The 17,274-nt window shown below is 44.2% G+C and overlaps 2 protein-coding genes across 5 annotated transcripts in view; one reads left to right on the forward strand and one right to left on the reverse strand.

The window, feature by feature from the left end:
* LOC137015309 (uncharacterized) overlaps nucleotides 1–17,274 on the forward strand; it is a 289,835-nt gene that overhangs the window by 18,439 nt on the left and 254,122 nt on the right. The gene's annotated exons all lie outside the window — the stretch shown is intronic.
* The window catches only part of LOC137015300 (NACHT, LRR and PYD domains-containing protein 3-like), a 55,357-nt gene that overhangs the window by 5,505 nt on the left and 32,578 nt on the right, over nucleotides 1–17,274 (reverse strand). Inside the window, exon 9 of one of the 4 annotated variants that reach the window (XR_010893937.1) lies at nucleotides 6,280–6,394. The exons of the other annotated variants lie outside the window; for them this stretch is intronic. The gene's annotated coding sequence lies outside the window, so the exon portion shown is untranslated. The remainder of the gene's footprint in view (nucleotides 1–6,279; nucleotides 6,395–17,274) is intronic. 4 annotated transcript variants of the gene reach the window in all.

Below are 17,274 nucleotides of genomic sequence, written 5' to 3' on the forward strand. Positions count from 1 at the left end.
ATATAAAGACAAATGTGTAATGTTTTACCAGATTTAGTGCAGAAACACAGGCAAGAGGTCCAAACACAAGCAATCGAGTTAGCCATGAAGGACAGGATACGCGCGTACAAATACCAGCCGCCACCTTAAAGGTTCTTGGCCAGTTAAGTGTCCAAAACGTGCCCTGGTGCTATTTATTATTTTTATTTATTAATGTGAACATTCTATTGTTTATGTTCAACAGCTTATGTTACGCCTGAGAATAAACAGGGAGTATAATCACAAGAGATGAGTGATTCCCTTTCGAAAGGGAACTCCACTCTGCGCTGACTGCGCTATGGGGAACGTCCTCCGTGACCCGTGCTCGAAATGCCAAAAATCACCACACTCCAATCCTATTGGCCGGCGACAGCCTATCACGTCAAACGGCGCGAACCGTGACGTATAAAGGGAGCGCCTGGGGAAACAGCCGACATCCTCTTGTCTTTTCGCGACTGCTTTTGCTCGTGCCTTTTTCACTCTGCCAAAGTTAGTATGTCTGCTAAATCATTCAGGAAGTGTGCTGATCCTTGTCCCAGGTTTCTGACACCGGAGGACACACACAACTTGTGCGTTTTCTGTCTGGGCGAGGAGCACGCACGGACAGTACTCGAGGGTGCTGCCTGTGCTAACTGTGAGCGTTTTCCTATGAGAACGCTCCGTTCTCGTTTGGCCCTCTTCTCGAGGGGAGAGGTGCCACCACCGCTGCCTGGTGGTTCCGGCCCTGCTCGTGCTGAGGCTCAGCGGCGATTGAAATCATAGGGCTCGCAGGTGGAGCTCGCTGAGGAATTTGAGAGGGGTGTCAATCTTTCTCAAGCTGAAGCGGCTGACGAGGACGCGCTTCTGGCGGATGACGATGATGTTGTATCCTTAACATCCTCAGACCCAGGAGCGAGTGCTCTCTTGGCTCAAGGCCCCGGGGAGCAGGAGATGGCCGAGGTGGGAGAAGCGGGCGAGCCCGCGGCTCCCGCTAGGCCCCCCTGCACGGTGTTTTCTGAGTTGCTGGAGGTTATGGAACGCGCCTCGAGCAGACTGCAGCTGCCCTGGGAGCGCGTGAGGAGGGAACCCGCTCGCAGCAGGTTAGACGATTGGTTTCTCTCTACTCATAACCCGGCAACTCCAGCGAGCCTTCCATTCCTTCCCGATCTTCATGCTGAGATCGAGAAGGCATGGAAGAACCCGTACTCGGCCCGAATCCATCAGCATCAGTATCAGCGAGCTGACTTCGCTGATGTTGAGGGATTGGGCCAGCATGGGTATGTGTCGATGCCTCCTGTGGAAGAGACGTTTGCGAACTATCTCGCTACAGGGAGTGCACCGACACTGAAAGCTCCGGCACTGCCATCCAAAGCGTTGAAGGTGACGTCACGTTTGAATGGCAGGGCTTACGCCGCTGCAGGTCAGGCTGGTGCGGCGTTGCACACTATGTCAGTGCTTCTGGCGTATCAGGCTGATCTGCTTACGGATTTTGATCAGGGTCAAGGTCTTTCCGCTGAGGCGGTCGCGGAGTTGCGTCGGACTACGGATCTCGCTCTGAGGGCCACCAAACAAACTGCCGCTTCGATCGGTCGATCTATGGCGGGCATGGTGGCCACTGAGCGGCATCTGTGGCTCAACTGTGCGGACATCGGGGAGAAAGAGAAACATTTTCTCCTCGATGCCCCGGTTTCGCCCACTGAACTTTTTGGCACCTCCGTGCAGGCGGTGGTTGAGAAGTTCAGGGAGGCGAAGACGCGCTCCGCGGCGTATAGATCTTGCATCCCGCTCAGATCCAGCTCTGGGCCCAGACAGCCGGGAGGTCCCGGGCCTTCTCGAGCCGAGGCTCAGAGGCAGGCCCAGAGTGAAAGTGTCGCCGCTCGTGCGCCTCCTCCTCCTCGGAGTAAGTCGCAGAGATGGCGAGACGCTAGAAGAAAGAAGCAAGATCTGAGGGAGGTGATCGAGGAGCGGCGCCAGCAGCGCGAGGGTTTTTTTTCTCACCCTCGCTCTTCCTTCGCCTCCCGGTAGCGTTTTGTGACATCTATATGCTGCGGGCTTTACAGTCTGGTGATGTGGTGGGCCTATGATGAATATTTTTCTGACGGCCCGCCGTCTGGCCTGATAGTGAAAGTGCTTTTGGGCTTTGGAACTTTGGATTTTCCCCTCCGTGTGACGTATCGGGGAGGAATCTGCGTTCTACGAGCCGCAGGAGGTAAGCCAGGTCCATTTTTCATTCTTTTTATAGACCTTGCTTTGCCTGTTTAGTTTCCCGTGCATATAGTTGTCATCTGTTCATGTTTTATGGGGTTATTTGGGCAAATAACTGTATGTTAGGCTGACTGTTACAGGCAGGCCCTTTATGGCCGCTTTGTTGTTTAGCGTTGGTGTAGTTTCTCGGCTGATACTGTGTATAGCTAGAACTAGCTTTCGCTATTGTCAGTTATGTGTTGGCCAGTTTTTCGGCCGCCTAATGCTGCCGCTCGCGCTGCTTTCTCCGTGTGTTTAGGAATTTGTAGCCCGAGGGTAGCGTGGTCTACATACAGTCCTTAGCTAGCGGCTAGGCTAGAACTAGGTTAGGTGTATGTTTGTTTACATCCCTCTGTTATGACTATTCCCCCTGCGGTTGTATAGTTCCTAGTTCTGGCCTTCTTCTGAGGAAGTTGCTGGCCGTTTTTTGCCCATATTTCCCCTTCATATGTTTATGCAGGCGTGTTATGTGAGCGTGCTTGTGCTGCCACAGGTTACACCTGTTTTCTATGATAGCAGGCTTTATCCGGCCTCTATATATGAATACGGTGTTGTTGTTGTACTCCCCGGTTAGGGTTTGTGTTTCACTGAGTGCATCACCTGTTGGATCGCACACTCAGGGTGAGTGTAGGGAATTTTGTTTACCAGACTTCTCCCGGTCGTTTGCACCACAGCATCTGGGGTTCATTGCGGTTTGATTGTTGGCTATTTGCCTTTTAGCCTCTCTGTATGCAGCTTGTTTGGATACAGCGCTGTTGGTCTACGATGCTGGTTACGCTCACGCTGTTTAGCATATTAACATTGCCTGCTGGAATGTGTATGCCTAGACTCAGGTTGTGTAGCTAGTTCCCTTAAAATTGTCATTTTAGGTTATACTGGCCCTTCCTTGTAGCTAGGGCCCTGTCATGACCACGGGCCGGTGCCACATGGTTCTTTAAGTAGCAGGCCTTTCCAGGCCTCTCTTATAGCTTCCTGTTGGCCCAGCTACGCTGGTCGTGTACGGGCATCATTCCATGATGAGTCATACGTTACTCTGTTTTTGCCAGATGTTTATGGCCCCGTTGGGGCCTCCTTTCATGTCTTACCTAGCATGTTGGCACAGCTTGTATGGGTTTCTGTATGTCTCATACCCCTTGGGGGTTGTATAAACGCACTAGCTATTGCTGCGCGCTTTTAAGGTTACAGGCCACTTTCAGGCCTTCCTTTGCTAGCATGTCGGAATTTAGCTTGGTACTCCTCTCGCTGAGAGTAAAAGATGTTTTTACTGAGTAATTTGTGCGTTTATTCCCTTTAGCTCTAGTAGAGCTAAAATATTTTCTGTCTATCTAACAGGTTCTATTTTTGCTCCTAGAACTTTAGTGGCCGCTGGCTGATGTCTCGGGGGCACTTTCAGCTGTTATGTCTTGGTGTTTGCTCCACCTTGATATGCATTAGGGTATGGCCCTACAGGCCATCCTGGGCTACCGCCGTCTGCATTCAGTTCTAGTTCTCTGGTGAACTCTGGTTATGTTGTAGGCCCTTTTCCCCGCCTCCATGACTATGTGCCCGCTTTACAGTCTGTCTGTTAGGTTGAGCTTTGTACTTCCCTTCGGGGTTAACTGCGTAATTGTGCTTAGCTCCCTAAGCTGGTATGGTTGTAGACTTCTATGAAGTCTCCCTTTAGACCGGCCCCCAGGCTGGTTTGTGCTCCCCTGGGTCAGGGGTCTTTAGCGCACAGCCTCCTCAGCACCTTGTTAACGGCTGAGTAGATCCTTGGATGAGTGGTTGTACTCCCCTCATACGAGGGTCCAGAGCGTTTAGCTGAGTTCCGCTCTCCAGGATGCCCATCTCTGCGTGTGGGTTTGAGTTGCTTACTGCCCTTTCGCAGTCACTCTTTCCTGCTCTCCTCTCTGGAGTTTGCGCTTGGAGATTCTGTATATCAGACAAGGTTGGCTAGGCCAGATTTAGCTTCGCTGGATCTGGCTAGGCCTCCTTGGTGGCAGCGGGATGGATTTTTTCCCCGAGTGACTGGCCGAGGTTCCTTTGGTTCCTTGGCCACATTCCCTTAAAGGGACCACCCCCTCTCGGGCTGTTTGTTCCAGATGCTCGAGCAGCCTTGGTAGGCTTTTTTCGGAAGGCCTCTTTTAGGCTCAGCTTGGGCTGTTGGCCGTAGGGAATGCTGTCACTGACAGCCTTGGAGTTCTGCCCCCGGTTTTTCCCTGGAACTGCCGAATGTGTGTCCAGACATTTGGACTGGCATTCTCCTCTAGCATGGCAGCGCGGGTATATCGTTCCCCATAGTGCAGTCAGCGCAGAGTGGAGTTCCCTTTCGAAAGGGAACGTCTCAGGTTACGTATGTAACCATGGTTCCCTGAGAACAGGGAACGAGACTCTGCGCTTTCATGCCATGCTGCGGGATGCCTGCTACAGTCGCTCAAAGACAAGATGATGTCGGCTGTTTCCCCAGGCGCTCCCTTTATACGTCACGGTTCACGCCGTTTGACGTGATAGGCTGTCGCCGGCCAATAGGATTGGAGTGTGGTGATTTTTGGCATTTCGAGCACGGGTCACGGAGGACGTTCCCCATAGCGCAGTCAGCGCAGAGTCTCGTTCCCTGTTCTCAGGGAACCATGGTTACATACGTAACCTGAGACGTTTTCTCAGTGATGGTGTTTACTCTCGCGATCTCACCTGATAACGTTCACCTGCATGGAGAAACCCTTGCGATACCGTGTGAGAGTGTGACATGAGCAATCGATCTCAGATTAACGGATCTACTCTAAACTTCACTATAATAAAGAATCGATCTCAGACTAACGGTTCCATTATAAACATTACAAAATAAAACAATACAAAAATTAATAATGTTTAACTAAAATTACTTTGTATATTGAACAGAACTATGACTGTATCAACTCACAATATTAATGTCTGCTAAAGTGTGATGAATACTATGAATACTACCAATTACACTTACAGCTTTTAATTTATTCATTTTAAGAGGTCTAAAATAAGGAAACAAGATTATTTTGGTTAACAAGACTTTTAAGTCCAGCACTTAAAAGTTTTTTTTTTTTTACAATTTAATTTACATTTTTATAAAAAAAAAAAAAATAATTATTTGGTTAAATTTTACAGAAACGTCCACTTTTGGTATGACAAGATGTCTTAAAATGTATTTCTTTTTCTAACATTTAAACTTAGACCACATCATTATATTACACTTTGACTTTATGAATACAAATGACAGCTTAATGATTTTTTTTTTTTTGTGCATTTATTTAAAGACTGCATGTACCAGTTTTTTTTTTGTCACTGGTGTTACCTTACTTCTCTGGCATTTTTAAACATGTATGAAATATTATTTATCTTTTTTTTTTCAGCACATGCAGTCAGAGTTACAGAACAATAATGATAATGCAAAAGATAAGGAGATTGTGTTTTTTTATTTTATTATTTCAATCAGGTTAGTTAAAAGTGTGATTGAATGATGTTAATTCATTTGCGCAACCATGTATTTGCTATAACACTGCAAATATTTGAAAAACAGTTATAAACAAGTAATGATGCAATCCTTTACATCTTAGTTCTTGAGTGTAGCAGAATTCAATGAATGTAAAATTATTACCATGTCACATATGACACATTTTATTTAATGTGACAGATAAATAACAGTAACACCAGTGACGCAATGAATCACCAGTGACGTATGCATAAGACCAAAGATCCTTATTCGTCAACTATAATTAAATAGATTTTTACATTTGGTATACAATCAAAGACTGTCAATGACACTTAGTGAAAGCAGTCAGTAAAAGATCATAAAATACGTTGTCTGTAAAGTCGCTGCTTCTCAGCTGCTGTCACAGACCCGCCAGGCTCATCCATCAGCCAATCACAGCGCACTCCCTCACCAGAGTTCTAACCACACGCACCTGATCCTCATCATCACTCAAACACCACCAGATACTTAAGCACAGCACTCACCTCAGTTCACTGTCCAGTCTCGTTGACACAAGGACTACTATTCCTATGCTCCAGTTCATTGAGAATACTTACCCATTCCATTCCAGCGTGCTTCCCAGTCTTCGTGCAAAGTATCTGTGTGTGTCTCCCTACCGTCTCCGTGAGTTCACTCCACCACTTCGCCTCCAGTCATCCACGAGTTATCCACCTGCAAGAGAAAGGACAGTATTACCACTTCTGTTTCACCATCTCTAATACCCATTTAACCATTACTTGCCTGCACATCTGTTATTCCTTGCTGTTTGAAAATAAACGCTGTTATACCTGCAAACCTGTTGTCTCCTACCCTTCTGTCTGTGACAGAAGACCAGACCAACACTGAACATCAAACATCATGAGCTCCTTCACCACCGGTATACACCAGTCCCATGGCCAAACCAGCACACTTCTCTGGCTCTGCGGAGGATTGCAACGGCTTCATCCTACAGTGCTCGCTGGTCCTGGAGATGCAGCTGATATACCCTGACGATCGCTCCAAGGTATCGTTCATCATCTCCCAGTTAAACGGACATGTGTTACAGTGGGTAGAAACCATTTGGTCGCAGAATGGACCAGTAACCCAATCTCTGACTAATTTCCCCACTCATTTCAAAAAGGTTTTTCGGTAGACCAGCTAGTGATTCGTCGGTGGGTGAGCAACTCTATCAGTTGAAACAAGGATCTATGCCTGTTAACGATTATGATCTCAAGTTTAGGACTGTTGCTACTCCCAGTGGATGGAACGAACAAGCTCTGCTCACCACCTATCGTCAGGGTCTGGATCCCAGGGTACGGCTGCATCTCACTGCATACGAGGATTCCATCGGGCTCGAACAATTCATACAACTCTCCATCAGATTCGCCACTCCTATGCAGTCGTGTCTCAAAGAACACCAGGGCCAGCTGCCAAGTACATCATCCCTCCATCAGCCAGAGTCCATCTGCCCTCCAGAATCAGTAACAGAACCCATGCAACTGTAGAACAATCGTCTAACTTTCGCTGAACGGCAGAGACGGCCGACCCCTGGACTGTTTACACATTGTGGTGCATCTGGACATGTGATATCTACATGTCCTACTCATCCTCCTCGTCCCATGGTGAGTGCGATTATACCCTCCATTAAGAAAATGAAGCCACTCACCACAATTATAACACTTACTGCTGTTAATGTTTCCATTCCAGTCTATGCTGTCCTCGACTCCGGGTCAGCCGGTAACTTCATCTCTGCCATCAGCTTAAGCTCAAGACAACCTCAATGCCATCCGTCTACCAGATCCATTCAGTAACAGGCAAGCCACTCGGTCGTAAACCTGTCCATCAGTGTGCTAGTCCAGTGAAGCTTCAAGTTGGAGAACTTCACAAGGAAGAACTTCATCTACTGGTTCTGGGGGATTCCACCGCTGATGTGATCTTAGGGCGCCCATGGATGGAGCAGCACAACCCCATCATCTCATGGACCACCGGAGAGAGGGGGGCGACACCTGTTCCACAAAAACTTCTGCCTCCTGTTACTCATCCTGAGTCACTTCCTGTGTGTTCCACATACATCAAGAGCCCTGTAGAGAAACAGTCGGTGCATATTCCTCCGTGTTACGCCCCTTCAGTGATGTATTCTGCCCGAAGAGAGCCTTCAAGCTGCCTCCACGCCGGCCATGGGACTGTGCCATCGATCTGCTTCCGGGTGAGTCAGTGCCCCATGGGAAGATTTATCCATTCTCCATCCCAGAGCAGAAGGCCATGGAGGAGTACATAGAGGAGGCTCTTAACCAAGGCTACATTCGTCCGTCCACATCCCCTGCTGCTTCGAGCTTCTTCTTAGTGGCCAAAAAGTACGGAGGCTTGCAGCCTTGTATAGATTACAGGGCTCTCAACAAGATAAATTCAGTCAAATTCAGATATCCTCTTCCCCTCGTCCCAGCGGCTCTGGAACATCTCTGTGGTGCCACTGTATTCACCAAGCTGGACCTCCACAGCGCATATAACCTCATCTGGATACGTGAGGGGGACGAGTGGAAGACGGCCTTTGTGACCCCTACTGGACACTACGAGTACCTCGTTATGCCTTATGGCCTGGTCAGCGCCCCCTCTGTATTCCAGGACTTCATCCATGAGGTGCTCCGGGAATTCCTCCGTAACTCTGTTCTAGTTTACATTGATGACATCCTGAACAATTCCCGGAGCATGGCCGAACATTGCCACCATGTTGCGGAGGTCCTTCAATGCCTGAGACAATTCCAGTTGTTCCTCAAAGGTGAAAAATGTTCATTCCACCAGCCCTCACTGCAGTTCCTTAGGTACAACATCTGTAGCAGTGAAATCCAGATCGACTAGAGGAAGGTGGAAGCCATCAAGAACTGGCCCATTCCATCCACCATCAAGAGCTCCAAAGTTTCCTCTGATTTTCCAACTTCTACAGAAGATTTATCTAGAATTACAACTCCACAGCTCATCCACTTACCAGTCTCCTCCGAAACAAGCCCAAGTCTCTGTCCTGGACACCAGCGGCCAACAAAGCCTTCAACACCTTGCGAGAACCAGCGCACTGCTCCTCATCCACCCAGAGCCCGAGAAGCCTTTTGTCGTGGAGATAGATGCCTCCCATCACGGGCGGACTGGCCATCTGGCATACCGGGCACTTTCCCGGTGGGCCGACGTGCTTCGCCGACCGCAAAAAAAAATTCTCTCGGCCCATAAAAGTGGTAGGCCTAGATTGGCAGCCCAATGTTTTTTCAATTGACACTGGGCTGCTGGCCCAAAACACTTTAGTCAAAAATATCACATAGGCTAGGTTTTTTCCTTCTGACAGACACAGCCCATAAAACACGTAGCTCAGCGGCCCATTGGTTGTTTTCTTGATTGACACTGGACTGGCCAAATCATATCTTTGAACAGCACCATCTATGGGATTTCTGCTTGCACGCAGTTTCAGTGTGATCATGGAGAAGAAACGCAAAGGAGGTGCAGAGAAGCTGCGTGAGAGAAAAAAAAAACAGGCTCTTTAGGCAGACGCTGCCAAATGTGTCAAATTCACACAAATGTTTTCGGCAGTAGCAGGACCTTCACCAGCTCCCGTGGCTGATGAAAGTGGTGGTGGTGTCGGCGGCAGTGGCATTAACAGTGTTAGTGAGGAGGAGACTCAAGAGGAGAGGGACAGAGATGAGGGAGTGAGGGTAGAACCTGCGGTAAGCCTTGATAAAAATGAGCCAAAAACAAGTGGTGGACAAACTGTTGACGATAACGCTACAACGATAAAAGAAGTATGCAGGCTATACACTGTATGATTGCAGTTTGGCTAAGTGTGAGGGTGTAGAAAGCCAAAACATCACTGTTAAGAAAGGTCGGATTATATATATATATATATATATATATATATATATTATATATATATATATATATATATATACACACAGTACAGTATTCCTGTGATGCAAAGCTGAATTTTCAGCATCATTACTCCAGTCTTCAATGTCACATGATCCTTCAGAAAACATTCTAATATGCTGATTTGCTGCTCAAGAAACATTTATGATTATTTTCAATGTTGAAAACAGTTGTGTACTTTTTTTTTTCAGGATTCCTTGATGAATAGAAAGTTCAAAAGAACAGCATTTATCTGAAATACAAAGCTTCTGTAGCATTATACACTACCGTTCAAAAGTTTGGGGTCAGTAAGAATTTTTTTTTTTTTTTAAAGAAATTAAAGAAATTAATACTTTTATTCAGCAAGGATGCATTAAATCAATCAAAAGTGGCAGTAAAGACATTTCTAATGTTACAAAAGATTAGATTTCAGATAAACGCTGTTCTTTTGAACTTTCTATTCATCAAATAATCCTGAAAAAAAATATTGTACACAAATATTTTGTACAATTGTACACATTAAATGTTTCTTGAGCAGCAGATCAGCATATTAGAATGATTTCTGAAGGATCATGTGACACTGAAGACTGGAGTAATGATGCTGAAAATTCAGCTTTGCATCACAGGAATAAATTACTTTGTGAAATATATTCAAATAGAAAACAGTTATTTTAAATTGTAATAATATTTCACAATATTACTGTTTTTACTGTATTTTTAATTAAATAAATGTAGCCTTGGTGAGCAGACGAAACTTCTTTTAAAAACATTAAAAATCTTAGTGGTTCCAAACTTTTGGACTGTACTGTATATATATATATATATATATATATATATATATATATATATATATTAGTGGTGGGCCGTTATCGGCGTTAACGTGCTGCGTTAACGTGAGACTCTTCTCGGGCGATAAAAAAAATATCGCCGTTAATCTATTCTCAAAGGTGGGTTGGGAGCTGGGTCTATACTACGCAAGCTATGATGACTTTCACCTTGATAATTTAGCGCGGATGTATACCTAACCGAATTGACCCTTCGCAAAGACCCACCCCCCTTAGGTACTGTTGCTTTGTCCGACAAGCCCAGGAGCTGTCACTCCACACGCAGTGAAAAATACATTGCAGAGCAAAGAGGATACTGACAACACGTTGACAGACAAGACAGAGCAGGTTACTTATGATATTAAACAAAGTCCCAGCTTTAAAACTGTAGTTTTTATTTTAGAAATTCAAACAATAAAAACCATTTTGTTGCTCTTTAATGTGTCGTGAGGTCGTAACAGATTGCTGTAGCGCCTCAGCTCAAGAGGCTCGTAAACCGAGTCCATTTATAGCATCAAATAAACATCAATGAACATGAGAATCAATGTTGTTTCAAACGCGGAAAGATGTCAATATACGCGATTTTTCAAGTTTAACTCCACCGAGGTTAATCTTCTAACTCCTGACTGCTTTGTCGGACAAAATGGCGGATTACTTTTAGTCATTATTTGGGTAGCACACATATTCTGAATGTCTTCGGCAGAATTCAAATGAGCCATTTTAATCTAGATTAATATAGATTAATTCCAAGATTACAGTGAGATTAATCTAGATTAAAAAAATTAATCTATGCCCACCACTAATATATATATATATATATATATATATATATTTAAAATATTTCATGACAGAAGAGGCCCTGTGCTTTAATTTGAAGAGGCCTTTCATGAGTTTTTCAGATAGAAAAGCTACAATTCTGATTAAGAAAGTTTGCATGACATGCAATGTCAAATTGACACACATATATATATATATATATATATATATATATATATATATATATATATATATATATATATATATATATATAGCGGAAGGACGGGTGGTATTTGTGATCTTATGTGGTGGTGGGCCGGTCTGGGCCCAAATGCCAGGGCTGATTTTTGGTCCCAGTCCATCCCTGCCTCCCATACAGGTGTAGGAGCGGTGCTTTCACAGCAGCAGGGGAATCCAGCCAAAATCCATCTATGTGCCACCTTCTCCTGTAAACTCAGCCCGGCAGAGAGGAACTACGACATTGGCAACAGAGAACTGTTAGCCATCAAGTTGGCACTGGAGGAATGGAGGCATTGGTTGGAAGGCGCCAAGCATGAGTTTACCGTACACAACGACCACCAGTACTTGAGGGATGCCAAAAGACTCAACCCACGTCAGGTTATTCTTCACCCGTTTCAATTTCTGCATCTCCTATTGTCCTAGTCCCAAGAATGTTAAAGCTGATGCTTTATCACTTCTCTATGCTCCAGAAGAGACCCATAAAGTTCCTGAAACCATACTTCCTAAAAGTGTCATTGTGAGTCCAATCCAATGGTCGGTGACCTCTGTTCCTGCCTCCAATGCCTCCGCCAACACTCCGCCGGGCTGTCCTCTTGGATTACAATATGTCAGCAGAAAACAAACGCACTCCTCTCATCCATTCTTCCCACACATCTCTGGGCACTGGCCACCCAGGGCCCAATGAAACCCTCTCACTGCTGAAAGCGCGCTTCTGGTGGCCGAACATGGCCAGGGATGTGAGAAGGTACATACTGGGATGTAAGGACTGTGCCATCTCCAAGAGCCCTTGCCATCTTCCATCCGGCAAGCTCCTTCCTCTGCCTGTTCCCAACAGACCATGGTCACACCTAGGCATGTGACGGTATCAAATTTTCATGTTGCGATTAATTGATGAAGCTTTTATCACGGTATACGGTATTATCACTATATTAAAATAAGTTGCAAAACAATTTTTGTCATAGTTTAACAAGAACAAGAACTCTTTTTGTAATAAAACAAAAACAACTGACTGAAATTTTCAAACAGATTAAAATGCAAAAGAATTAGGCTATAAAGAACAACAGATAACACTTTATTTAATGCATTAACTAAGATTGAGCAATAGCTACATTTGTTACAGAAAGTGTTATTTTTTGTTAATGTTAGTTTAGAAACACAACTGATCATTGTTAGTTTTATCTAAGGTCCATTAAATAAGTTATTTTGATTTTAGTAATGTTATTAAACAGTAAATAAGAAATTAACATTAATTAATAATAATTAATACTTTATAAGTATTTTTATTGTCAGTTTAGTGATAATGAATTAACATGTTAACTAATGAAGCCGTATGTTTTCAAAGTTTTACTGAACAATAACAAATAATCAGAACATTTCTAATCATTAGGGCATGTTGTAGTCCAGATTCAAATATAAAAATGTTTAGGTTTGAAAATAAATATCCTTTTAAGTCTTTTTTAAGTATTCAGTATTTGGTACTGTGATGAACAACACTAAAATTACAAAAAAATGAATGGCTGTTTGAAGCATTTTAAAAACTTCACTAGCGCAGTTACTTTGTTTGCACGGTTTCCGTGGTAACCACTGCATTCTGCTGTTCCATCAGTGCCCTCTGCTGTCAGAGAGTGAATGCGCACTTTCATTCAGCTCGTCTCCTTCACTGTTCCGCCATGTGCTTCTCGTGCACGTTGGGATTGTTTACATCTGAGCGCGTGTCCTTTTCACGCAGATTACAGCTGTGTTGTGCATTGTATACGATTGATGGGTAAAGAATTCTTAATTGCCTTATAAAAAATTAATAACTGGTAATAAAGTATTATTTACGGTATTCTGAAGTGCCCACGATTACAATATCGTGCATATTCATTATCGCGATTTATCGCATTACCGAATATCGGCACAAGTGTAGTAACACCTAGGAGTGGATTTCATCACAGATCTACCTACCTCTGATAACTGTACCTGTATCCTGGTGGTCATCGACAGATTCTCCAAATCCTGCCAGCTGATACCCCTCAAGGGTCTACCCACAGCCATGGAAACTGCAGAAATCATGTTTAACCACATCTTCAGGTACTATGGGATTCTTGAGGACATTGTGTCGGACCGTGGACCACAGTTTATCTCACGTGTGTGGAAAGCCTTCTTCGCCCTCCTAGGTGTGACCGTAAGCCTCTCATCTGGTTACCATCTGCAGTTGAACGGGCAAACGGAAAGGAAGATCCAAGAGATCGACTGATTCCTGCGTACCTTCTGCCATGGCCACCAGAACTATTGGAACCAGTTCCTGGGTTGGGCCAGGTAAGCCCAGAACTCCCTACGTCAGCCTACCACTGGACTCACTCCCTTCCAGTGCGTACTCGGTTACCAACCCCCTATGTTCCGATGGGAACCATTGGATGTTCCAGTGGTCGACTACTGGTTCAGAGAGAGTGAGAGGGTCTGGGACTCAGCCCACCGCCAACTGCAACAAGCTCTTTGCAGGCGCAAGATGACAGCCGCCCTGAGGCGCTCCACCGCTCAAGTTTACCAACCATGACAAAAGGTTTGGCTGTCAACCCGGGACATCAGAATGTGCCTGCCCTGCAAGAATCTCAGTCCAAGGTTCAATGGTCCCTTCACCATCGTGAAGCAGATCAACCCAGTCACCTATTAGCTCCAACTTCCACCTCAGTACAGGATTCACCCCACTTTCCATGTGTTACTCCTAAAACCTCACCCCCCCTTCTGTTTCTGTCCCCACAGAGCCTGGCGAGGAGCCCCCCCCCCTTCCTCTGATCCTGGATGACGAAGCTGCATACCAGGTCAATGAATATCTGGTGGACTGGGAAGCCTATGGTCCTGAGGAGTGTCATGGGTCCCCAGAAATGACATCCTTGATCCCTCTCTCCTCGACACTTTCCACACTACTCATCCAGACTGACCTGCTCCCCATGGAAGAGGACGACCACCATGACGTCGGGGTCCTCAGCCCTTAGGAGCGGGCCGTGGAGGGGAGGGGTACTGTCACAGACCCGCCAGGCTCATCCATCAGCCAATCACAGTGCACTCCCTCACCAGAGTTCTAACCACACGCACCTGATCCTCATCATCACTCAAACAACACCAGATACTTAAGCACAGCACTCACCTCAGTTCACTGTCCAGTCTCGTTGACACAAGGACTACTATTCCTATGCTCCAGTTCATTGAGAATACTTACCCATTCCATTCCAGCGTGCTTTCCAGTCTTCGTGCAAAGTATCTGTGTGTGTCTCCCTACCGTCTCCGTGAGTTCACTTCGCCTCCAGTTATCCACGAGTCATTCACCTGCAAGAAAAAGGACAGTATTACCACTTCTGTTTCACCATCTCTAATACCCATTTAACCATTACTTACCTGCTGTAGGGACTCGTTCGACAGACGTTACCAAATGGCTTTATCAGCCAGAGGCATGATTGAACAAAGCTTCATTTGGTCCAAAAGATCCATTTCCTGACAGGAAAAACCTAGCTTTTACAGAAGTGATGACGTGACTTCTTTTAACAAAGGACTCTGTCTAAAGGACTTCTTTGCTCATCAGCAATAAACTAATCAGAACCCATCACGTGGATCTGATCACATTAAATCTATTGATTCTCTCACAAAACCCTCTTGTATTATCGGACGGAACAGGAAAACACCCATCAACGGATTTAAAGACGAATCTGTCCTATCAATACCTCCCTTGTGTGAGCAATCCATCCTAACCCGGTCACTCGTGACTCCGGTCAAAGTTTAAACTATGCTTAAGGACTCAATCTTGAATCTCAAAAGGGACAATTGTCGATTACTTAAAGTATTAACTATATCCAGAATAACATTTGCTATGATGTGATTACTAACATGTTGGATTCAATACATTATATGTTTGTATTCCCGTATGCATTTTCTTTCTCTTGTAATCACTGTTTTTAATTAGGTCAGTCTAGTAATATGTCTGGAAGAAGTGTGTCATGTTTGAGCTCTAAATACAGAGTTTATAATTCTCTGTAATTCTGTGTGAATGAAACATTGAAATTCAGTATCAGGAAAATATTAAGAAACTTTATAAAGTTTTTAATCAAACAGGAGAATGTTCTGCAGATATCACGCGATGTGATCAATAGACAATAGACGAGGCATGTCTAATCTCCGTAGCAACGTCTCATTGGAGGATCACATCTGAAGGATGGAGCCAGAATTGCTCCTTTAAAACTATGCGGTCCGAACAAGCTAAGGTCAGTTGAGAAATATGAAATAAGGTCAGAGTCAGAAGCTGGAAGTCAGAAATCGGTCAGAAGTAGCTGAAGCACCGCTACTTTGACCACGGCGGAAAAGTCGCATGGGTCATTGAGAACTGATTGACCGGGGCTGATTTTCCATCTAACAGTCGTCGACTTGAACTACGAGCCACGCCGCTGATCAACAGCCGTCACATCCAGATTCCAAAACCCTCTGCGAAATATCTGACCAAAGTCTCCCAAGAAGAGAGCCGCTCAAGCCAGACGCTCAGATCAGAACAGCAACATCCTTCAAAGCTTCCGCGCAACCCACAGGGCTTTCCCGAGAAGACGTCACCTGAAAGACAGCCAATCCAGAACGCGGGACTCCGCTGTACACGAGTCACGGAACAACCCGATTACCTCAGCTGTCAGAGCAAACGCAGGTACAAGCAAACTTCTCTCTCTCTTGCTGGAAACTGGTGAAACTCCTTTAAACCTAAAGAATCAAGCCAAAGCTCTGCTTTTGTGATTTTCCTCAGGTTATGAGTTAGCACTGAACTTGGGACTTTTCATAACTCATCAACTCCGCGAATGTGTGTGCATGTATGTATGTGTGTATGTGTGTGTGTGTTTAGCCTTAGTTTCCTGTAATCATTAGAAGTAGTCAATAAATCTTGTTTTGATTTTCACATATTTCTTGTATTGTGTATCAAATTACTGCCTTAAACTCAAAAGATCCTAAAAGTTACCTCTTGCTTATTATAATATAATAATTACAATAATAACAATAATCATAATAAAATATTGTTACTGTTGGCCGCAGAATAATATTTTATCCAGAATTGGTAAAATACTCTAACCTCAATTTTCGCTGGACGAATAATTGATGAAGTGTTAAATATTAATTCTGAATCATTTACAGTGAATCATTTACAGTTGATTCAATTCTTATTCCCTGTAACAATTAAATTGAGCTAATAAATAGGCTACGTCCTTACACTGCACATCTGTTATTCCTTGCTGTTTGAAAAAAATAAAAAAAAAAACTCGATTATATCTGCAAACCTGTTGTCTCCTACCATTCTGTTTGTGACAGCTGCACTCAATTTAGCCATATACCCTTAATTTAGCCATATCTGACCAAAGGAGGATTAACAATGAGAAAGAAAAGTTAGAATCACATAATCTTAGTGCTATTTTGTGCAAAAGAACTAAATTAATAGATTTAAATAAAGTTTATCTATAAACGGGTAACACCAGTGACAATTTTCATGAAAAATGCATTTTACAAAATGGCTGGTGGAAGGTGTCAAACCACATGTTGTCAATCATGATATATTCACTAAATTAAGTAGTTTAATCCATTTGTATTCTAGTTTTTAAAAATCCCTAACAATAAAGTAGGTCACACCTAGGAAATGGGAAGAAGAAAATCAAGTGCTGTCATCTGTGTGATTTTTTTAAATTTCAAAATAAGAGAGTTTTGTTAAAGGTAACACCAGGGGACCACTATATTCATTATATATTTTATCATATGTATTCAGCATTTGTTTTTTTATGTCATTTACATTATGTATTTGATAGTTATCCCTCTACCGCACGCATTATGATAAATTTATAAAAAAAAATATTTGACTTTTTCTTT

This window comes from Chanodichthys erythropterus, chromosome 24, assembly GCF_024489055.1.
Source record: "Chanodichthys erythropterus isolate Z2021 chromosome 24, ASM2448905v1, whole genome shotgun sequence".
Taxonomy (NCBI): Eukaryota; Metazoa; Chordata; class Actinopteri; order Cypriniformes; family Xenocyprididae; genus Chanodichthys; species Chanodichthys erythropterus.